At 42.3% G+C, this 22,983-nt stretch overlaps 1 protein-coding gene across 2 annotated transcripts in view; it reads left to right on the forward strand.

Annotated features, from left to right (window-relative positions):
- The first annotated feature begins 8,120 nt into the window (after window positions 1–8,120).
- LOC141095454 (ATP-dependent translocase ABCB1-like) overlaps window positions 8,121–22,983 on the forward strand; it is a 485,663-nt gene continuing 470,800 nt past the window's right edge. For both annotated transcript variants that reach the window (XM_073581458.1, XM_073581459.1), the window contains exon 1: window positions 8,121–8,251. The gene's annotated coding sequence lies outside the window, so the exon portion shown is untranslated. The remainder of the gene's footprint in view (window positions 8,252–22,983) is intronic.

The following is a 22,983-nucleotide window of genomic DNA, read 5'->3' on the forward strand; positions in this document are numbered from 1 at the left end:
TCCATCTGCAGCTGCCACTGTTGCACACGAGGTGTCCCCCTATCGAGCAGCTAGTGGAAAGCGTCAGCAGGCTGTGTTGCAGATGATGTGTTTGGGCGACAGACACACCGCGGAGGTGCTGGCGGAGTACTTTCAGCGACAAACTGAGTCATGGCTGGGCAGCATACATCTTTAGGCAGGCAAGGTAGTTAGTGATAACGGCCGTAATTTTGTGGCAGCCATAGCCCTTTCAAAACTCAGCCACATACCTTGCTTGGCTCACACCTCGAACCTGGTGGTGCAGTGCTTCCTCAACAATTATCCGGAGTTAACAGCCCTGCTCCAGAAGGTGCGGAGACTGTGCGCGCACATCAGCTGGTCGCCTGTACACTCCATTCGTATGCAGAAGCTGCAGCGATTGCTCCACCTTCCCAACCACCGCCTCATTATCGACATTGCAACAAGGTGGGACTCCACTCTGCACATGGTTGAGCGGCTGTGCGAACAGAGGCAGGCCATAATGCATTTGTGGGAGGATACACGGCCAGGCACTTTGAGAGCAGACATGGAGTTGACAGGTGTGCAGTGGTCGAAGCTGAAAGACCTCTGTAAAGTCCTTCAGTGTTTTGAGGAATGCACACGGCTGGTAAGCGCAGACGACGCCATCCTAAGCATGAGCATCCCACTTATGCGTCTGCTCATGCAAACTTTGACGCACCTTAAGGAGCAGGCGTCTGCAGCCAATGTTGACGAGGAGGAAGAGGAGGAGGGAATCCTTGATGACATTCAGCCATTGTCTGCTCAGGGACCTCTCCTGGACGAGGTGGAGGAAGAAGAGGAGGATGATGATGGGGATGATTACTTAGGGGAGGAGGATGCATCTCGTGGGGCAAGTGAAAATGTTGGCGTGGCAAGGTCTGGTACAGGGTTTGTGCGTGACTGGAGGGATGTGGATTTGCCAGAAAGTGCTCCTCCAACCAGCACTCGCAGTGCATCATTGACACCGGGAACATTAGCCCACATGTCAGATTATGCCTTGCAGATCCTAAAAAGGGACCCCCGCATTGCCAAAATGATGAACGATGACGACTACTGGTTGGCCAGCATCCTGGATCCACGCTATAAAGGCAAATTACAAAACATCATGCCACATGAGAACCTTGACCTAATATTGGCTAATAAACAAGCAACTCTGGTAAACTGGTTGGTTGAGGCATTCCCAGCACACAGCAGCGGTGACGGTTCTCATACGAGCCATACGGGCCGGGGGCAGCTTGGCAGAGGTGTTCGTGGTGCACACAGCCGAAGTTGGGTTTGCGACAGGGGTTTCATGATAATGTTGTGGACTGATTTTTCAAGTACCGCTCACACAACTGGTAATACTGCATCGATGGAAAGTGACAGGAGACAGCAGTTGTCAACTATGGTTACAAACTACTTTTCCTCCCATATCGATGTTCTCCCGCACAGGTCATTCCCCTTTGACTATTGGGCCGCTAAACTGGACACCTGGCCTGAATTGGCACAATATGCCATACAGGAGCTCGCTTGCCCAGCTGCAAGTGTGCTATCGGAAAGAGTCTTCAGTGCAGCTGGATCAATCCTGACAGAAAAAAGGACCCGTCTGTCAACCCAAAATGTGGATGATCTAACCTTCATTAAAATGAACCATGCATGGGTTTCCAAGGATTTTGTCCCACCTTCCCCTGATGACACATAGGGTGACAGAAAAATGGCTTGCTTTGGTCCTCCTCTTCCTGGGACTTGAACAATTTTGCCTTTTGCATCAGCTGAATGTCCAACATCAACATATGCCACTTTTTAAAACTCCCTAACTGTGCTGCCCCCCCCCCCATGGCCGGAGTCACCACCTAGCGCACGAAACCGTGCGAGTGCCGTTGCCCTGAACAGGTGGGTAGGCCGACTCTTGGGCGCGGGCACTGGCACAGGGTCCCTCATAGTGCAATCAAGTGTCTCTGACGGTGGTAGTGCACACCCGCCGTCAGACACGCGGCCGTACTATGAGGGGCCCAGTGCCAGTACCAACGCCCACGAGTGGGCCCCCCTTGCTTGGGCATGGCCCCAGCATTTGCAATCTTTACCTCTCCCTGCTCCTCCGCTGTGTAGTCTGGGCCGTCAAATCCATTCTGGGCCTGACACCGTCTGAGCCTGCCTCCTAATCTATAGACATATATTTTGAATGTGTACACTATGCTATCCATACATGTTATCCGGGGATACGGTACCCTTTCTCACCTTTGTGTAATCACGTATAATCCATACTGGACATATATTTTGAATGTGTACACTATGCTATCCATACATGTTATCCGGGGATACGGTACCCTTTCTCACCTTTGTGCAATCACGTGTAATCCATACTGGGCCTGACACCGTCTGAGCCTGCGTCCTGATCTATAGACATATATTTTGAATGTGTACACTATGCTATCCATATATGTTATCCGGGGATACGGTACCCTTTCTCACCTTTGTGCAATCACGTGTAATCCATACTGGGCCTGACACCGTCTGAGCCTGCCTCCTGATCTATAGCCATATATTTTGAATGTGTACACTATGTTATCCATACATGTTATCCGGGGATACGGTACCCTTTCTCACCTTTGTGCAATCACGTGTAATCCATACTGGACATATATTTTGAATGTGTACACTGTGCTATCCATATATGTTAGCCGGGGATACGTTACCCTTTCTCACCTTTGTGCAATCACGTGTAATCCATACTGGGCCTGACACCGTCTGAGCCTGCCTCCTGATCTATAGACATATATTTAGAATGTGTACACTATGCTATCCATACATGTTATCCGGGGATACGGTACCCTTTCTCACCTTTGTGCAATCACGTGTAATCCATACTGGGCCTGACACCGTCTGAGCCTGCGTCCTGATCTATAGACATATATTTTGAATGTGTACACTATGCTATCCATATATGTTATCCGGGGATACGGTACCCTTTCTCACCTTTGTGCAATCACGTGTAATCCATACTGGGCCTGACACCGTCTGAGCCTGCCTCCTGATCTATAGCCATATATTTTGAATGTGTACACTATGTTATCCATACATGTTATCTGGGGATACGGTACCCTTTCTCACCTTTGTGCAATCACGTGTAATCCATACTAAACATATATTTTGAATGTGTACACTATGCTATCCATATATGTTAGCCGGGGATACGGTACCCTTTCTCACCTTTGTGCAATCACGTGTAATCCATACTGGGCCTGACACCGTCTGAGCCTGCCTCCTGATCTATAGACATATATTTAGAATGTGTACACTATGCAATCCATACATGTTATCCGGGAATACGGTACCCTTTCTCACCTTTGTGCAATCACATGTAATCCATACTGGGCCTGACACCGTTTGAGCCTGCCTCCTGATCTATAGACATATATGTTGAATGTGTACACTATGCTATCCATACATGTTATCCGGGGATACGGTACCCTTTCTCATCTTTGTGCAATCACGTGTAATCCATACAGGGCCTGAGAATGGCTGGCGAGCTGTTAAGCAAGCTACAGCACCTGTGGTTTGCACACGTAAGTTTTTCATTTTTTCAGGAATGACGGTTAGGCCTAATTCCGGAACTGCGGTTGATCTGTCTTACTGGGAAATCATCGTTCGCGGGTAATAATTGTAATCCCAGATCCCCATCACTAACGTTGTTCAGCGGGTTATCTGCACCTGTAAGCGACAAACGCTGGCCTTTTCAGTGTAGCGCACATGCAGCCACGGACATGTAAGGGCATGACACACCAGTTATTGGCCAATCTCACGTGCCAGAGCCTCGCATGTCCCTCTAGTAAGCCAGACTCGGACCGCGGGGCATGACGGAGTCTCGTTCGTTAACGGAATTAAGCTTGCAATGTGTGCATCTTTTTTGTTGCTGGATGGTTGAGGTTGCCCGTGTTGAGTCAAATTACGACGTAGGCTCCACTCCTGGTGGTGCACTTCTGGACATTCCTTTAAGGTTCAGCTTTGCAACCATACTGCCCACGTAAAACAAACACTTTGCCTTCATGAACGCTGTTTGGAGGGTCGTGACTCGTGGGAATAACGCCGCCCAATCAGTTAACCTGCTAGAGAGATCCTTCGTTGCTCCCAAGCATGACATCACACTGCCTAGGAGGAAGGTAATGCCACTGTGGCGACCGTACTCTTGGGGGCGACACAAGTGCACTGATGCCCAGCCACTGCTCGATGAATCTGCTGGTACATTGACCCAGACCACTACATTCCCCTCGCACGCTACACAGCCTGAATCTGACCCTGATGAAACTCAGGTTACCCTTCCCATATACAGTTCCATCTTACACGGTGACAAAGAGGAAGCTGCAGATGAAAGTGCAGATTTGGCCCACCCGCCATCAGACACACCACCGTACTATCAGGGGCCCTGTGCCAGTGCCGTCGCCAACGAGTGGGCCCCCCCTGCTTGCTCAGGATCACAGCACTTGCAAGGTTGAAATACTGTGCAGTGAGATGGAAGATGGGGACGACGAGGAGTCCAGACTAGTACAAGGACTCCCTAGCTAGGAGACTTATTTGATTGTTTTCAATGTTGGGACAGCAATTTTTGGGGAGCACTATACTCTGGAGAATGATAGATGGGGCCCACCATACACTGGAACATTCCAAAGGTGGACATCAGACACTGGAGCAGCATTTACAGGGCCCATTATACACTAGAGCATTAGAAATGGGGCCCATTATGTTTGGAGCATTATTTGGGCCCATAAGACAGTGGAGCTTCATCCATGGGGACCAACATATACTGTAGCATTATGTGGAGCTCATCATATACTGTTTCAAACATTATATGGGACCAATGATTCTGTATGGAGAAAAAGATGGGCCTCGTCATGAGATGTAAAAAGTGAAGTATTTTTCATTGTACTATAACGCTATTTCTCTGCCGTATCGGAGCATCATGAGTTGTGGTATGTGTTAAAGGGGCGCTCTTTCGCCCAGGGCACATGAAAACCTGGAGCCAGCCCTACCCCCCCACAACTTTAGCCAAATAACCCCCATTTTTCAGTGCGTAACTAGTATGATGAAGTTAATTAAGGTTGACAAGCTTAAGTAAGAAGAATTGATGCTTTTGGCATTCAAATGGGCACTGTAGGTGTGTTTCCTGTCCTCCTCTCACTGCCGACTTTAATTCCCCATTGACTTACATTGGGTTTCGTGCTTCGGTCGGACCCCCGACTTTTCCCTATAGTCGGACGATTTTGCTCGACCCGACTTTTGGAAAAGTCGGGTTTCATGAAACGAAACTCGATTCTAAAAAAGCAAAAGTCGCTCAACTCTAACTGCTAGTACATAAATAAACGCGCGCGCCACTCCAGGGAGTACAGAAACACAAAAACCGGACATACATAGACACCATACAATACAATACACATGGGGGTGGATAGGAACACAGGACATAACAAACATAAAAAATTCACCTTACTAGGTTATATAACCGGTGATCAGGACACTCATTAAGGGCAGTTTCACATGTCCAGATAATTCCGGTACCGGAAAAACCGGTACCGGAGCTATCCGTGTCCGTGTGTTCCTGTGCATACGTATGCCATCCTTTTGACATCCGTGTGCTATCCGTATGCCGTGTGTGTGTCCGTGTTTTTGAAAAATTATTTTTCAATGTTAACCATTTGACTTTTAAAAATGCACACGGATTGCACATGAACAGCACACGGACAGCATCCGTGTGCGGTACGTGTTCACACGGACACATTGACTATTCTTAAGATAGTACTGACACGTAATTATTTCATGTTTGAGGAGAATTTCTTCCTTCAAACCAGGGGTACTGCCATGGGATCAAACATGGCACCTCCGTATGCCAATAGCTACATGGCCGCATTTCAGGAGGAAGTGGTATATACCAATGTACTCTTTCAATCCTATTGTTTTGTATGGATACGCTATATTGATGATGTGTTTTGCATCTGAACGGGTTCTCCTGAGTCCTTAGATACATTCTTTAATAGTCTCAACACATCCTGGACAGGCCTCTCTTTTACCATCATCAGCAGTGAGTCACAGGTCAGCTTCTTAGATACGATGATCATAAAAGATGATCAGGGCAATTTCAGCTCTGACCTCTACACTAAGGCCACAGATCGGAATAGCCTTCTTTTCTATTTGAGTCTACATCCGCCAGTGGTTAAAAAGGTAATTCCAAAATCACAGTTTACAAGAGTTCGGAGGATAGTTTCGGATCCCGAGAAATGTAAAACGCGACTACAACAGATGAACTCAAAATTCATGGAACGTGGTTATCCACAAAATGTATTAGCAGAAGCTTTGGACCCACAGAGGACCACCCAAACAGAAATAACCTCCCGGGTACCATTTGTCCATACTTATCATCCTTCTGTCAACATTTCACACAAAACTATAAGGAAACATTGGAATTTATTATCCACTGCCCATCCTGAGGTCACAGAATTCCGTCATCCGTTTCTTCCATGCTATAAAAGGTCCAATAACATACAAGACTCTCTCATTAGGGCGGACATTGGCCCCAGACAAAGATCATCTACACAGAGATTCATACAGAATCCCCTTACAGGCACGTACCCTTGCTTACATTGTCATCAATGTAATAATGTACAAAAAGGAGATGCTTTTTTTCATCCACATTCGGGCAAAAAATATCCCATCAAGGATTTCTCCACCTGCATCTACAGTATATGGGAGCCCTCCTTTCTTGCTGCTCAGTACCGCTGCAGTTGTTTCACCGCCCAGTATGTTTCTTTCCTCCCACAGCCTCATATGGGCCTTCTACTGTGCTACACAGTGACAGCATTAACAGGTAGAAACAAACAGTAAATAACATGCGATGTGTTTATGACTACATTCTGATTTTTTCATGTGCATTGTTTACAATTTAAGGAGACATACTCTATACCTAATACCTCTAATACAATCTGATATTGGTTTACCAGGTATAGATTTATTATTTGCCACATACTATCTTTTACCCACACTTTGTGTCTTATAGTTTATTATTTTATATCCATCTCAATACAGCACAGCACGCTCTAGTGACAGCTGGAAGCACAATACAAATCTGCATTATACCCTAAAGCAGGTATAACTATAGCATCACCGTTTCTTTGTGACTATCACCACTATATGACGCAAGATTCTTACACCACCCTGCTTAATTTATTATAGGAATCCACATAAATCCTTGTTTTCATACCGGGTTATTATACCGTGTTAGCAGTCGGGTAGGTTTTTTCATAACTTTGGCTGAGTGCACACGTACTTTTTTGCCCTGCGGATTTCTTCCATTTTTCATGCGTTTTTCTTGCGGTTTTTGTGCGGTTTTACATTGCGGTTTTCCCCCTGCAGATTTGGTGACAGGGGAGATGGAAAACCGCAAAAAAGAAGTAACATGCTGCGGATTTTGTACAGCTGGAAAACCGTGCGGAAAAATCCGCAGCGTCTGCACAGCGTTTTTTTTTTTCCATTCATTTTAAGGCTACTGTACATCACAATGCGGATATGCAACGTTTCTCCGCTGCAAATCTGAATCGTGTGCACACAGCCTTAATGAATTTTTTTCTTCTTTTTTTCTTCTTGTTTCTTTTTGACCTGGTTCTCCTGACACACTGTTTTGTATGTTCTGTGATTGTTTCTATGAGGTGGAATTCTTTGAGACTTGTATTGTACGTCCGAACAAAAAATGGAAAATATTATTGTATTAATTATGAGGACTTGTTATGACTCCTTGATTCTGTATTCATTTTGCATTTTTATAGCAGGCCGATTGTAGGCCGAAACGTCTTCTAGGACTGCAATTTAAAAAAATAAAAAATTCATTTATAAAGGATCATTCAGTTGAGTGCCAAGTTACTTTATTATATAGATATTTAAAAAGAGCTTTACTGGTATTGGATCAACCATTTAAGATGAATTTCTGAAATAAATCAGCAGTTTAAAAATGTAAACAAAGATTATGCACAGTGGGAAGATTCATCCATTACCCCTAGGTGTGACTTAAGAGCAAATACAGCAAAAAAAAAACAACTAAACCTCTGCACAAATAAAGGTTTAACATATTCTGACACATATGACAAAGACACAGTCTATATTTTCAACAGCAGCACAGAAGAGGGATTGAAATTTTCACTCTGGGATTAAATTATAAAATTTTTCCATTGCTTTTTTGGGAGGAGAAACATTATATTGAATGTATTAATTCAAGGTAATTGCTTTTTAACTATGTGTGTTTATCTATCTATCTATCAACGGTATATATATATTTTTTTCTATGGTCTTGAGATGACATTGTTGAGAGAACGTCAAAAGTTTATATATGCCTGTAAAGCTAATTGCCTGATTCCCTGGTGGTCTAGTTTGTGAAAGAGTTAATGCTGACTTCCCTGGTGGTCTAGGGTAGTGAAGGGAGAGTGGTTTAATGATTTCTTCCTAGGTGGTTTATCTTACTGGTGGGGTTACTATTTGTTTTTCTTGAAGTCTAGAGGAGTGGAGGTGTTAATAATTGATGTCTATTGGTTTAGCCATCTATTCAGGTTTCAGACTTGTCTTCTTATGATAGAAAACTGAATGTGATGCATAGACCTTCAATATACTGTATGTATTTTGTTATCAGGTTACATTAATTTTGAAATTTATTTTTGTTCATTGCTATTAGAATCATATTTATATGCATCTTTATACTAAATGCAGAGTTACAATGGGAAGAACTGTGTATCGTCATCCATTCTAGTGAGTGGTATGGTTTCAAGTGGCTAGAATCCCTTGATAGTCATGAGATTTCAGTGTACCCAGCACAGATTCTAAACACCCTGTGACAGATGCAACAAAGCAGCCCCAAAACATAACAGAGCCTCCTCCATGTTTCACAGTAGGGATAGTGTTCTTTTCTTCATATGCTTCATTTTTCCATCTGTGGATATCGAGCTGATGTGCCTTGCCAAAAAGTTCCTTTTTTGTCTCATCTGTCGATAGGACATTATCCCAGAAGCTTTGTGGCTTGTGTCAACATGTAGTTTGGAAATTCCAGTCTGGCTTTTTTAAGAATTTTTTTCAACAATGGTGCCCTCCTTGGTCGTCTCACATGAAGACCACTTTGGCTCATACAACGACGGATGGTGCGATCTGACACTAATGTTCCTTGAGCTTGAAGTTCACCTTTAGTCTGTTTAGAAGTTTTTCTGGGCTCTTTTGTTGCCATTCGTATTATCCGTCTCTTTGATTTGTCATCAATTTTCCTCCTGCAGCCACATCCAGGGAGGTTGACTACAGTCTAATGGAGCTTAAATTTCTGAATAATATGTGCAACTGTAGTCACAGGAACATCAAGCCACTTGGAGATGGTCTTATAACTCTTACCTTTAACATGTTAGTCTATAATTTTCTTTCTAATCTCCTGAGACGACTCTTTCCTTCACTTCCTCTGGTCCATGTTGAGTGTGATGCACACCATGTCGCTAAACAGCACAGTGAGTATCTGTAGCCCTCTATACAGGCCACTCACTGATTCCAAGTTTGTAGACACCTGTGATGCTAATTAGTGGACATACCTTGATTTAACATGTCCCTTTTGTCACATTATTTTCAGGGGTACCATCATTTCTGTCCAGGCCTATTTCATAAGTTTTATTTTTAATTCGGTGGAAGCATGGTTGAAAAGCAATGTCTGACTTTCATTTGTTCATTTTCATAGATTTTCAATTTATTATTACTTTTGTCAGATTCAAGTTATTTCTGTGACCATTGTGGATTTTTCTGTCATTAAACGAGGGGTACCAACAATTTTGACCAAGTATGTATAAATACATTTGTCTAAATCATATATCCAAATACAAATTGTCATGCATATATTGTCTCACTAATGGCATACATGACTTTGATTGTTAACAACGAAAGAACAAAGATAAGAAAGTATTTTAGCCAAAGGCATATAGTGACAATTGTATAAGCTGTTCTTTATAAGTCCAAAGAAATAAGTTCAAACATTATCAGAGTTAATACATACATACATCACCTTGTTTAAATATCAGACATTATGATATATATGAATTCAGGTATATAGGGCAAGATAAACAAGTAAGACAGAATGTTTACCCATGATAGGTGCCAGGAGCACCACATCACGGGAGTTTATCTTGCCCTATTTACCTGAATGCACTGATTGTTTTATTACATTTTCTATGAAACTGAACCTATTCAGAATTAACCCTTTTACCCCCAAAGGTGGCTTGCACATTAATGATCAGAACAATTTTTACAATTCTGACTACTGTCACTTTATAAGGTAATAACTATGGAACGCTTTAAAGTATCCCACTAATTCAGAGTTTTTTCACGACATATTGCTCTTCATGACAATGGTAAAATTTCTTCGATATGACTTGCATTTATTTGTGAAAAAAATGTAAATTAGGCAAAAATTTGGAAAATTTAGCAATTTTCAAACTTTGAAATTCATGCCCTTAAATCACAGAGATATGTCACACAAAACAGTTAATAAATAGCATTGCCGACATGTCTACTTTACATCAGCACAATTTCGGAACAATTTTTTTTTTTTTTGCTAGGAAGTTATAAGGATTAAAATATTACCAGCAATTTGTCCTTTTTCCAGCAAAATTTACAAAACCATTTTTAACACTAAAATGTTGTTTTAGCCCTACATTTTTAATACTTCTAAGGGCTAATAAGACATTTTTTTTTTACAAACTGAGCTCCATTTTTTTCTGAGTGCGCAAATACCCTACATGTAATCGGGAAATATTTTTCAGGCATTGTGCAAAGCTCAGAAGACAAAGAGAGACAAATTTTACTGTTATGGTTTACAGGTGCCATGACCCACTGGGAGAGCACATGAGGTACCAGAAGAGCAGAACCCCCATAAGTGACCCCATTTTACAGACTACACCTCTCAATTAATTCATCTAGGGGTGCAGTAATCATATTGACACAACGGGTTTCCAAAATGGGGTCAATTGTGGGGGTTTCTAGTGTTTAGACATATCAGAGGCTCTGCAAATGTGACATGGCGTCAGCCATCCCATGCAATTTTGCGCTCCAAAACTCATATGGTGCGCCTTCCATTTTGTGCCTTGCCGTGCACTCAAACAATAGTTTTCCACCACATATGAGGTATCTGTGCACTCAGACGAAATTTCACAACACATTTGGGGGTTTATTTTCTCCTGTTACCTTTGTGAAAATGAAAACTTTGGGGCTAAAGTAATACTTTTGTGGAGAAAATTTAAAATGAAATGTTTTCCTTCCAAAGCGCTTTAATTCCTGTGAACCACCTAAGAGTTAATAAACTTCTTAAATGTGGTTTTGAATACTTTCAGGGGTGCAGTTAATAATATGGTGTCACTTTTGGGTTTTCTGTCTTATAGGCCCCTCCAAGTCACTTCAAATGTGCTGTGGTCCTTAAAAAAATAAGTTTTGTAAATTTGTTACAAAAATGAAAAAACGTTGATAATCTTTTAACCGTTCTAACTTCTAACAAAAAAAAGTTTAAAAAATTATGCTGATGTAAAGTTGACATATGGGAAATGTTATTTATTAACTATCAGTTAATCCTGATTGCTACATATGTGTTTTCAACTATACAAGCTTACATCTGGTAACCAGCTTTTTCAATCTCTGCTCTGAATCAACTCCTGTGTGTCTCCACTCCATTCAATGTCAGCAAGCAGTTAATCCTGAATGCTACATATGTGTTTTCAACTATGTAAGCTTATATATGGTATATAGTTATTTCAACTTACTCTGCTTCTCCCCTTATGCTGTGAGGTCCAGAAACTTTTCAAAGTGGTTTATGATGCATGTAGGCCTGGACATTGGTTTATCTGAGCCCAACATTTATTGTGCCTTGCTGTATTAGTTTAGTTTGATTGAATAACGAGAAGAGAGTCGCAGGAGACATTGCTCCCAACCCTGGTCCCCCATGTTATAGAAAGTCAAACCCCCCCAACTGCTACACTCACAAACCCCTCTAATCTTATTATCCCTGCATGCCATCTGTCTCTCTTAATTGTGCCCTTTGGAATTCTAGCTCAGTGTGTAACAAACTCTCCTTCATCCATGACTTCTTCCTTTCTAATTCTCTTAACCTTCTGGATCTTACGGAATCCTGGATCCAGCAGTCAGACACTACTGCTGCTGCTGCTCTTTCATATGGTGGACTACATTTCTCTCATACCCAAAGATCAGACAATAGAACAGGTGGAGGTGTTGGTCTGCTCCTATCACCCAAATGTAGGTTTCAGGTTATCCCTCAAGTACCCTCACTTGTCTTCCCTTCTTTTGAGGTCCATGCCGTCAGACTCTACACCCCCTTCTCCATGTGAGTGGTGGTGGTATATTGTCCTCCCGGCCCCTCCCATCAGTTCCTGGATAATTTTGCCACTTGGCTTCCACATTTTCTCTCCTGTGACATCCCTACCATCATCATGGGCGATTTCAACATCCCCATTGCTCTTCCCCTCTTCCCATCTGCTAATCACCTTTTATCTCTAACCTCCTCGTTTGACCTTTCGCAGCTTACTAATTCTCCAACGCATGAAGACGGAAACTCCCTCAACTTGGTCTTCTCTCAGCTTTGTGCAGTGGATGATTTTGCAAACTCCCCTTTCCCGCTCTCTACGAAAACCTTCTTTCATTCTCTATCAAGAACTGCCAGGCCGCTCAGGTCACCCCCACTGTCCATACTTATAGAAACATACAGGCCATTAACACCCAGAAACTTATGAAGAACTTGCAGTCTTCATTGGCCCCTATCTCCTCCCTCTCATGTCCTGATTCTGCATTGAAGCATTACAATGAAACACTTCAAAGTGCCCTGGATGAATTTGCACCCACTACACATAGATCACCACACCACAGATGGCAACAACCCTGGCACACCCTGCAAACATGTTTCCTGCAGCGGTGCTCCAGGTGCGCCAAACGTCTGTGGAAAAAATCCAATCTACACGAAGATTTCATCCATTATAAGTTTATGCTTAGAACATACAATACTGCCCTTCACCTCTCCAAACAAACCTATTTCAACACACTCATCACCTCACTGTCCAATAACCCTAAACTTCTCTTTGACACTTTTCATTCTCTACTCAACCCAAGAGTACAGGCCCCAACCACGGAGCTTCGAGCTGACGATCTGGCCAATTCTTTCAAAGAAAAAATTGACCATATCCGACAGGAAATTATCTCCCAATCACCTCATACCATGCACTGCCCTCCCTCCCCCACTGCATCTAGCTCACTCTCTGATTTTGAACCAGTCACAGAAGAAGAAGTAAGCAGGCTCCTTGCATTTTTTCGCCCAACCACCAGTTACCCATTTCCGTCATGACTCCTCCAGTCCCTTTCCCCTGCTGTCACCACTCACCTAACTAAAATATTTAACCTCTCTCTCTCTCCTGGTATCTTTCCCTCCTCATTTAAGCATGCCATCATACATCCACTACTTAAAAAATCATCCCTCGACCAAAACTGTGCCGCTAACTATAGACCTGTCTCTAATCTTCCCTTCATCTCTAAACTCCTGGAACACCTGGGCCACTCTCGTCTTATCTGCTATCTCTTTGATAACTCTCTTCTCGACCCTCTCCAATCCAGTTTCCGCTCTTTACACTCTACTGAAACTGCCCTCACTAAAGTCTCTAATGATCTACTAACAGCTAAATCAAATGGTCATTACTCCATGCTAATTCTCTTGGATCTCTCTGCAGCACTCGACACTGTGGATCATCAGTTCCTCCTCACTATGCTCCGTTCCATTGGCGTCAAGGACACCATTCTCTCCTGGTTCTCCTCATATCTCTCTGACCGCTCCTTTACTGTATCTTTTGCTGGTTCCTCCTCCTCTCCTCTTCCCCTTATTGTTGGGGTTCCTCAAGGATCAGTCCTAGGCCCCCTCCTCCTCTCTTTGTACACTGCCCCTATTTGTCAAACAATCAGTAGATTTGGTTTCCAGTATCATATCTATGCTGATGACACCCAATTATACGCTTCCTCTCCTGACATCACACCTGCCTTTCTAGAAAACACCAGCGATTCCCTAAACGCTGAGTCTAACATCATGTCCTCACTATATCTGAAAATGAACCTCTCAAAGACTGAACTCCTTGTGCTTCCTCCCGCTACTAATGTACCTATACCCGACATTGCCATTTCCATGTGTGGTTCCACTATTACTCCCCAGCAACATGCCCGCTGTCTTGGGGTCATACTTGACTCCAAGCTTGCTTTTGCCCCCCACTTTTGATCACTGGCTCACTTTTGTTATCTGCACCTCAAAAACATTTCTAGAATTCGACCTTTTCATACTTTTGACTCCGCAAAACTCTTACTGTTTCTCTTATTCTTTCTCGTCTCGACTATTGTAACTCTCTTCTAATCAGTCTCCCTCTTACCAAACTCTCCCCGCTCCAATCTGTCTTGAATGCTGCAGCCAGGATCATATTCCTCGCCAATAGTTACACTGATGCCTCTACCTTGTGCCAGTCATTACACTGGCTACCCATCCACTCCAGAATCCAGTACAAACTTATTACCCTCACCCACAAAGCTCTCCATGGCTCAGGACCACCCTACATCTCCTCCTTTGTTTCATTATGCCACCCTACCCACGCTCTCCGTTCTGCTGATGACCTGAGGTTAGCATCCTCAATAATCAGAACCTCCCACTCCCGTCTCCAAGACTATACACGTGCTGCACCAATTCTTTGGAATGCACTTCCCAGCTCAATACGATTAGTCCCCAATCCCTACAATTTTAAGCATGCCCTCAAAACGCATTTATTCAGACTGACCTACCGCCTCAACACATTAACCTAATCTATCCCTGTGTGGCACAGTCAAAAGTTTTACCATAACCAGGTTCCCCGCATCATGTTCCCACATGCTTTATGCATCTATTAACCCTCTGTGTCTGTACTGTTACACACTTAACATTATGGCTGGTCCATATAATCAGGTCAATTGTTACCACCCACCTTTCGTGTCTACCTTTTTCCTCATAGATTGTAAGCTTGCGAGCAGGGCCCTCATTCCTCTTGGAATCTGTTATGATCTAAGTGGTTATTGTTACGCTGTAATGTTTATCATCTGTACAAGTCCCCTCTGAAATGTAAAGTGCTGTGGAATATGTCGGCACTATAGAAATAAAATGTATTATTATTATTATCTGTTTGTGAGAAGGAGTATACTGCCGGCACTTACTTCTGTGATTATCACAGATGTGATTGAAAATCTACCTGTGTGTTAACTGAACACCAGACAACTGTATGAATACGGATGAAAACCAAAATGATAAATCCAATATAAAGTAGTCCAAAAAAAGAGAAAAGAGGTGGCACTTACCATCCAATTAAAACAGTCCTTTATTTAATCCATAAAATGGGTACAGTGGGAAAGGAACGGAAACCTTCTGTGGACGACGGACGTTTCTCACTGACTGCGCTTCAACGGGTCCTGCGCAGTCAGCGCGAAATGACCGTCGTCCACAGGTTTCCGTTCCTCTCCCGCTGTACCCGTTTTATGGATTAAGTAAAGGACTGTTTAATTGGATGGTGAGCGCCACCTTTTTTCTCTTTTTTTGGATTATTTATTAACTAGTTTAAGTGACATAACTATCTGATTTAAGGGCATAAAAATTAAAAGTTTAAAAATTTTGAAATTTTCAAATTTTTATGTCAATTTTTTTAAATTTTCATAAATAAATGCAAATCATATCAAGCAAACTTGAGAACCAACTCGAAATACAAGTCTCAGAATTACTTAGATATGTTTAAGCATTCCAGAGTTATTCCTGCATAAAGTGACGCATGTCAGATTTGAAAAATGAGGCTCAATCATTAACATACAACATAGCTCTGTCCTTAAGGGGATAAACATGCATGTATTCACTCATGATATCGTTTTTTTCTTGCTTCTTTGAACTTTTAAAGGACGGCTTATACAATTGTCATATATACTGTATCTTTGTCTGTAATACGACATTATCTTTGTCCTTTCTGTGTTACAATCAAAGTCATGTGTGCCATGAGTTAGACAATATATGCATGATAATTTGTGTTTGGATATATGGTTTGGACATATTTATTTATATATCCTAACTTTTTAAGGAGATTTGTCTGTGTAGTACATTTGTCATGATCCAAGGTGGATCTGACAAGTAAATGGACAAAGTGAACTTTTTTTCCTTTGGCTTGGTGACAAAGTGGTGTGATTGCCCCCAGTGGCCATTAGAATTATTACACGTGGTGTCGTACATTCTAAGTTGCCCCGGTGGTGTTGAGCGGTAGTGCACTTTAGTTTCTTTTGGTTTAATGTGCACTTAATTACAAATCAGGTGTGAGGCTCTATAAAGAGAGTCAGGTGTGTTCAATCACTGTTGGTGTTATTGTGAGTTAGTCATTCTCAAGGAAGCCTGGGGGAAAGAAGGAGCTGAATGAGAGTCCTGGGCAGCCCAGCCAGAGGGGTTGTGTCAGTTATGGAGTCTGCATGGAGGGCTGGCATGGCATGGTGGAGTCGCAGTTTATGGTGTCAGTAGGAGGTGCTTGCATGGCTTGGTGGAGTGGCGACGATGGTAAGAGTTGCACTCAGCATGCTGGACTTGGTTGCTGAAAACTGGACTCAAGCATGTTGGACTTTTTGGCAGAAGCTGGACTCATCTTTGGGACTCTGTTTACTGGGCAGCTGCAACTGGTGGTGGACTCTGCTCCAAGGCTGCGCTATGGTGATGGATCCAGTTATGGTGATGGATCCAGGTGGAGGAGAAGATGCACGCAGGTGGTGGGCTCTGTTGCTAGGAGCGTACGCAACAGAGCAAAGCTACGTGGTGTTCCCCCTATATTGTCATTTTTCCTCATGTGTGTTTAGTACAGTGGTGGGATTAGTTTCCGCACCAAGCAATTCCCTAGTGAGGGTTTAGGGTCAGGGCGAGTCAGGGTTTTAAGGTTCCTGTGCGTCGCCCGTTGCGGAACTGGAATAGGGAACGTTAGGAGTGCAGGGACTCTGGCTCAGGGGAGTGCAGGAGGTCTCCACGTCCCTATTCCCTATCGCAGGACTCACCATTGTTAATATTACCCAGGTTCCCCTTTATTATTTAAATTCGCCTTACTTGAGGCGGGGCTTCCAGACAATTGTATAAATACGTGTAATACCTAAATTCGCCAGTTGGAGGCGGTGTATCCAGCTGCACGTCTTATTATTTAAATTCGCCCAACTGGAGGCGGTGTATCCAGGGTCGCGTGTGTCATATGGGATCGCCTTGCGGTACTCGCTGCGTCCAGACACACGTGACCGTGACAACATTCACACCACTATTTCAGCGGTGATCAACCTCTGAAGCGCTTATATTTACTTTTGAATATTGGTTTTCATTGATTCAAATAAAAAATGTGATTTTATTTTATTTATGTTTGTTTTCTCCTGCTAATAATACTCGAGACTAGAGATGAGGATAGAGTTTGAGTCTAAATTTCCTAAAATTTGCAGTTTCACACAAATTTTGACAGTTTGCACTTCGATTGTATCATTGCAAAGAAAAAAAAAACACCCTGCACCATTTACCACACCGTTGAGAACAGGCTAATGTAATTGCCTCTACATTCGGCCCTACAGTATTACCCTATACATCTTATGAATTATCATACTTTGTATAGGAGGTGGGGGGTTCAGAAACTTGGCTAAATGAGATGACCAGGTCCCAGTGGAGATAGTTTGTATAGCAGAATCATGTTTCATCTCTATGGTCACTAGTTAAGTCTTTCTCTCCTGTAAAGTATGAGCTGCCATAGAGTCCTCTCTCTCATGTAAGCTCGTATTGGTCAGCAAAGTCCTCTTTCTTTATCTTTTCTGTAGAGTGTAAGCTCTTATGGTCAGCGGGATCCGATCTCTACCTTGCCTGCAAAGTGTGAGCTCTTGTGGTCAGTTGGGTTCACTTTCTCTCCTCTCCCCTATGTGTATTTTCTAAACAATTACAAACATCCAGTATTGAAATTCGTACCTACTTTAATTGCAGCAAATAAAAGTTTTGGCGATGTCGGCAAATTCGAATTTCAAAACATCCACTCATCTCTAATCTCAACCATACACCAATTGTCACAATTATCAACTTTCTATTTTGTTGAAGTCAACCTTGTGAGGTTGTTGAGACCATTAAGCTATTTGTCTTATGTAAGACTGTACCATGCTTGTCGCCTCCTTGTGAGTATCGTACTTCTCATAACTAATGTGTTCACCTTCATCCTTTCAACATTCCTGAATAGAAAACCTCTCTTGAATCCTATCATGTGTAAAAGGGCACACCATCCTAAGCACACCATCCGAAGCACACCATCCTAAGTTTTTGTTTGTAAAGGGGTTCGCCCTATACACAAAAACAAATAAACTCAAACACTTTACAGACACGAGATATAGATTATTAGATATAAAAGCAGGATGGTCCTTTACATACTGGACCAAAGTTGTGGGTTTCTGCTCTATTACAAGACAATTTTGCATATAAGAACTGTCCAGAATGAAAACATGTGAAATAGAGAACATCAGTTTGGGTATTTTTTTACATTATCTGAATAAATCTTAAAGGGAACCTGTCACCTTGAAAATGCTATCCAATCTACAGGCACTATGTATTAGAGCAGGGGGAGCTGAGTAGATTGACATATAGGTTTGTAAGAAAATATTCAGTATAATTTCTGTTTAGTCATTTAAACCTCAGCTTTTTCTGAGATTTTTGGTCCAGTGGGTGGTCCTATCAGTGATTGACAGCTTTCTTTCTATAAGTGTGCATACAGCGATAGCTGTTAATCACTCATAGGACAACACACTAGACCCAAAATTCCAGAACAAACAGAGGATTAAATAGTCAAAACCCAGGTTATATTTAACCCCTTAAGGACCAAACCACTTTGTAGGTTAAAGAGAACCTGCCACCCCCCCAGGTCATTATTAAGTAAAAGAGCATTCAAAACAGGAGGAGGTGGCGGTGCACAGGGGCATGGTGGGCGGTGCCCAGGCACAAGATGCAGGCATGATGGGCGGATGGGAGGCGGCTGATACAGGGGGACATACCATACCTATGGGACACATTACAGGTATGAGAAGCTATTTATAAAAGTCGATATTTCAGCATTACTAGGGGTCAAAAACGGAAGAGCCACCTTCACAGATTGCAGCCTTGGTGCTGCTGAAGGTGGCTCTTTTACTTAAAAATGCCCTGGGGAGGGGACAGGTTCCCTTTAATGACAGGCCTTAATTTTGAAATCGGACCACTGTCACTTTATGTGGTTATAACTCTGGAATGCTTCAACGGATCCTGCTGATTCTTTGCTAGTTTTTTAAATACATATTGTACTTCATGATAGTAGTAAAATTTCATTAAAATAACTTGTGTTTATTTGTGAAAAGAACAGAAATTTGGTGAAAAATTTTGAAAATTTTGCAATTTTCCAACTTTGAATTTTTATGCCCTTAAATCACAGAGATATGGCACACAAAACACTTAATAAGAAACATTTCCCACATGTTTACGTTACATCAGCACAATTTTGTAACCAATTTTTCTTTTTAGCAAGTTATAAGGGTTAAAATTTGACCAGCGATTTCTCATTTTTCCAACAAAATTTACAAAACCATTTTTTTAGGGGCCACCTCACATTTGAGGTGAGTTTGGGGGGTCAATATAACAGAAAATACCCAAAAGTGACACCATTCTAAAAACTGCACCCCTCAAGGTTTCCAAAACCACATTTAAGAAGTTTATTAACCCTTTAGGTACTTCACAAGAATTGAAGCAATGTGGAAGGAAAAAATTAACATTTAACTTTTTTCCCAAAAATTTTGCTTCAGACACAATTTTTTTTATTTTGTCAAGGGTATCAGGAGAAAATGAATCACAATTTTTGTTGCGCAATTTCTTCTGAGTACAACGATACCCCATGTGTGGAGGAAGACCAATCTTTAGGCGCACAGCAGTGCTCAGAAGGGAGGGAGCATCATTTGAGATTTTGAATGTCAAATTGTCTGGAATCGAGAGCGGACGCCATGTCGCATTTGGAGAGCCCCTGATGTACCTAAACAGTGGAAACCCCCCATAACTGACCCCATTTTGGAAACTAGACCCCCCCAAGGAACTTATCTAAATGTGTAGCAAGCCCTTTGAACCCCCAACGGCTTCACAGAAGTTTATAACGTGGAGCCGTGGAAATTAAAAAATCATATTTTTTCCAAAAAAAATGATCTTTTGACTGCCAATTTTTATTTTCCCAAGGGCAACAGGACCCCAAAAGTTATTGTGAAGTTTGTTCTCAGTACGCTGATACCCCATATGTGGGGGTAAACCACTGTTTGGGTGCATGGCAGAGTTTGGAAGGGAAGGAGCACCATTTGACTTTTTTGACTGGAATTGAGATCGGATGCCATGTCGCGTTTGGAGAGCCCCTTATGTGCCTGTAAAGTAGAAACTCCCCACAAGTGACCCCATTTTGGAAACTAGCCCCCTCAAGGAACTTATCTAGATGTGTTATGAGAGCTCTGATCCCCCAAGGGCTTCACAGAAGTTCATAACTTAAAGCCGTAAAATTAAAAAATCATATTTTTTCCAGAAAATAATCTTTTCATCCCCAACTTTTATTTTTCCAAGGGTAACAGGACCCCAAAAGTTATTGTGCAATTTGTCCTGAGTGCGCTGATACCCCACATGTGGGGGTAAACCACAGAGCACGGAAGGGAAGGAGCGTCATTTGACTTTTTCAGCACAAAATTGGCTGGAATTGAGATCGGATGCCATGTCGAGTTTGGAGAGCTCCTGATGTGCCTAAACAGTGGAAACCTCCCACAAGTGACAAAATTTTAGAAAATAGACCCCCAAGGAGCTTATTTAGATGTGTGGTGAGCACTTTGAACCCCCAAGTGCTTCACAGAAGTTTATAACGTAGAGCCGTGAAAATAATAAAATCATATTTTTTTCCACAAAAATTATCTTTTTGCCCCCAAATTTTTATTTTCACAAGGGTAACAGGAGAAACAGGACTCCAAAATTTGTTGTGCAATTTGTCGTGAGTACGCTGATACCCCATATGTGGGGTGAAACCACTGTTTGGGCACATGGCAGAGCTTGGAAGGGAAAGAGCGCCATTTTGGAATGCAGACTTTGATGGAATGGTCTGCGGGCGTCATGTTGCGTTTGAAGAGCCCTGATGTGCCTAAACAGTAGAAACCCCCCACAAATGACCCACTTTTGGAACCTAGACCCCCCCAAGGACCTTATCTAGATGTGTGGTGAGCACTTTGAACCCCACGTGCTTCACAGAAGTTTATAACGTAAAGCCGTGGAAATAAAAAAATCATATTTTTTTCCACAAAAATGATCTTTTTACCCCAAAATTTTTATTTTTGCAAGGGTATCAGGAGAAATAGGACCCAAAAAGTTGTTGTGCAATTTGTCCTGAGTACGCTGATACCCCATATGTGGGGGTAAACCACTGTGATCGCCTTACTGCGTTCTTTGGGAGGCAGAATGAACTGATCCACAAAAGGTGAAGAATTGGTATCATTTTTTACGCCGTTCCTCATGCGGTATTATTGATTAGGCGACTTTATTCTTCGGGTCGGTGCGATTACAGCGATACCAGATTTATATCCTTTTTTTCATGTTTAGCTTCTGTCACACACAAAAAGACGCTTTTTTTGTAAGAATTTTTTGTAAGAAATTTTTGCATCGCCATATTTTGAGAGCTATAATTTTTCCATATTTCGGCCAACAGAGTCATGTGTGGACTTGATTTTTGCGGGACGAGCTGATGTTTTTATTGGTTCCATTTTCGAGCACATAATGATTTTTTGATCACTTCCTATTCTGATTTTTGTGGCAGCAGAATGAACAAAAACCAGCAATTCAGGAATTGTTTTTGTTTTTTTTCCCCGTTCTGCATGTGGTAAAATTGGGAAGGCAACTTTATTCTTCGGGTCACTACGATTACAATGATACCTCATTTATATTTTTTTTTTTATGTTTTGGCGTTTTGTACACAATAAAACCTTTTACAGAAAAAATAATTATTTTTGCATCGCTTTATTCTGAAAGCGATAACTTTTTTATTTTTCTGCTGATGGAGCTGTATGGTGGATTGTTTTTTGCGAAACAGGATGGCACTTTCAGTGATACTATTTTTATTACCATTCATTTTTTTGATTGCGTTTTATTCCACTTTTTCCAAGAGGTACTTTTTTGTGTTTTTTTATGGTGTTCACTGAAGGGGTTAACTAGGGTGACACTTTTATAGATGGGATTTTTACGGACGCGGCGATACCAAACTTGTATATATATATTTTTTTGTTACATAAAAATGTGTATTTTTTAGAGGAATTTTTTAAATTATTTTTATTATTTAAATATTTTTTTTACATATTTTTTAAAAAAATGTTTATTTTTACCTTATCCCTTTATGGGACTTTCACTTTTTGACTTTTGATTAATGGTATAATACATTGCAATGCTCCAGCATGGTCTCAGAGGCTTTCTGTAGCTGGATGACCACGGGGTTGTCATGACAACCCCGGGTCATCATGGCTGAGATCGGGCCTGTGATGACATCGTGGGGACTCCGATCTGATGCAGAGGAAGCCCCCGACCCTCTGTCTCCCCCTGAACGCTGGAATTATGCTCAGTCGCAGAAGTCAGGGGGTTAACAGCCAGGGATGGGCGTGGATGCCACTCCTGGCTGTAAGTGCAGGAAGCTCAGACACCGCAGTGCTGAGCTCCTGCACTTACCAGGCAGGAGATGCTGAAATTTCAACATCTCTTGCCTGATCATGCTGTGTTTGGTCAGTCGGATTGACTGACCAATCACAGCGCTCTGGGTGCGGGGACCGACTGCAAGGGTCCCTGCACCCCTTGCCGTGCCTGTCAGCTGTCTATAACAGCTGTCAGCA

Source organism: Dendrobates tinctorius, unplaced genomic scaffold, assembly GCF_039654945.1.
Source record: "Dendrobates tinctorius isolate UK_male_01 unplaced genomic scaffold, ASM3965494v1 ptg000070l, whole genome shotgun sequence".
NCBI lineage: Eukaryota > Metazoa > Chordata > Amphibia > Anura > Dendrobatidae > Dendrobates > Dendrobates tinctorius.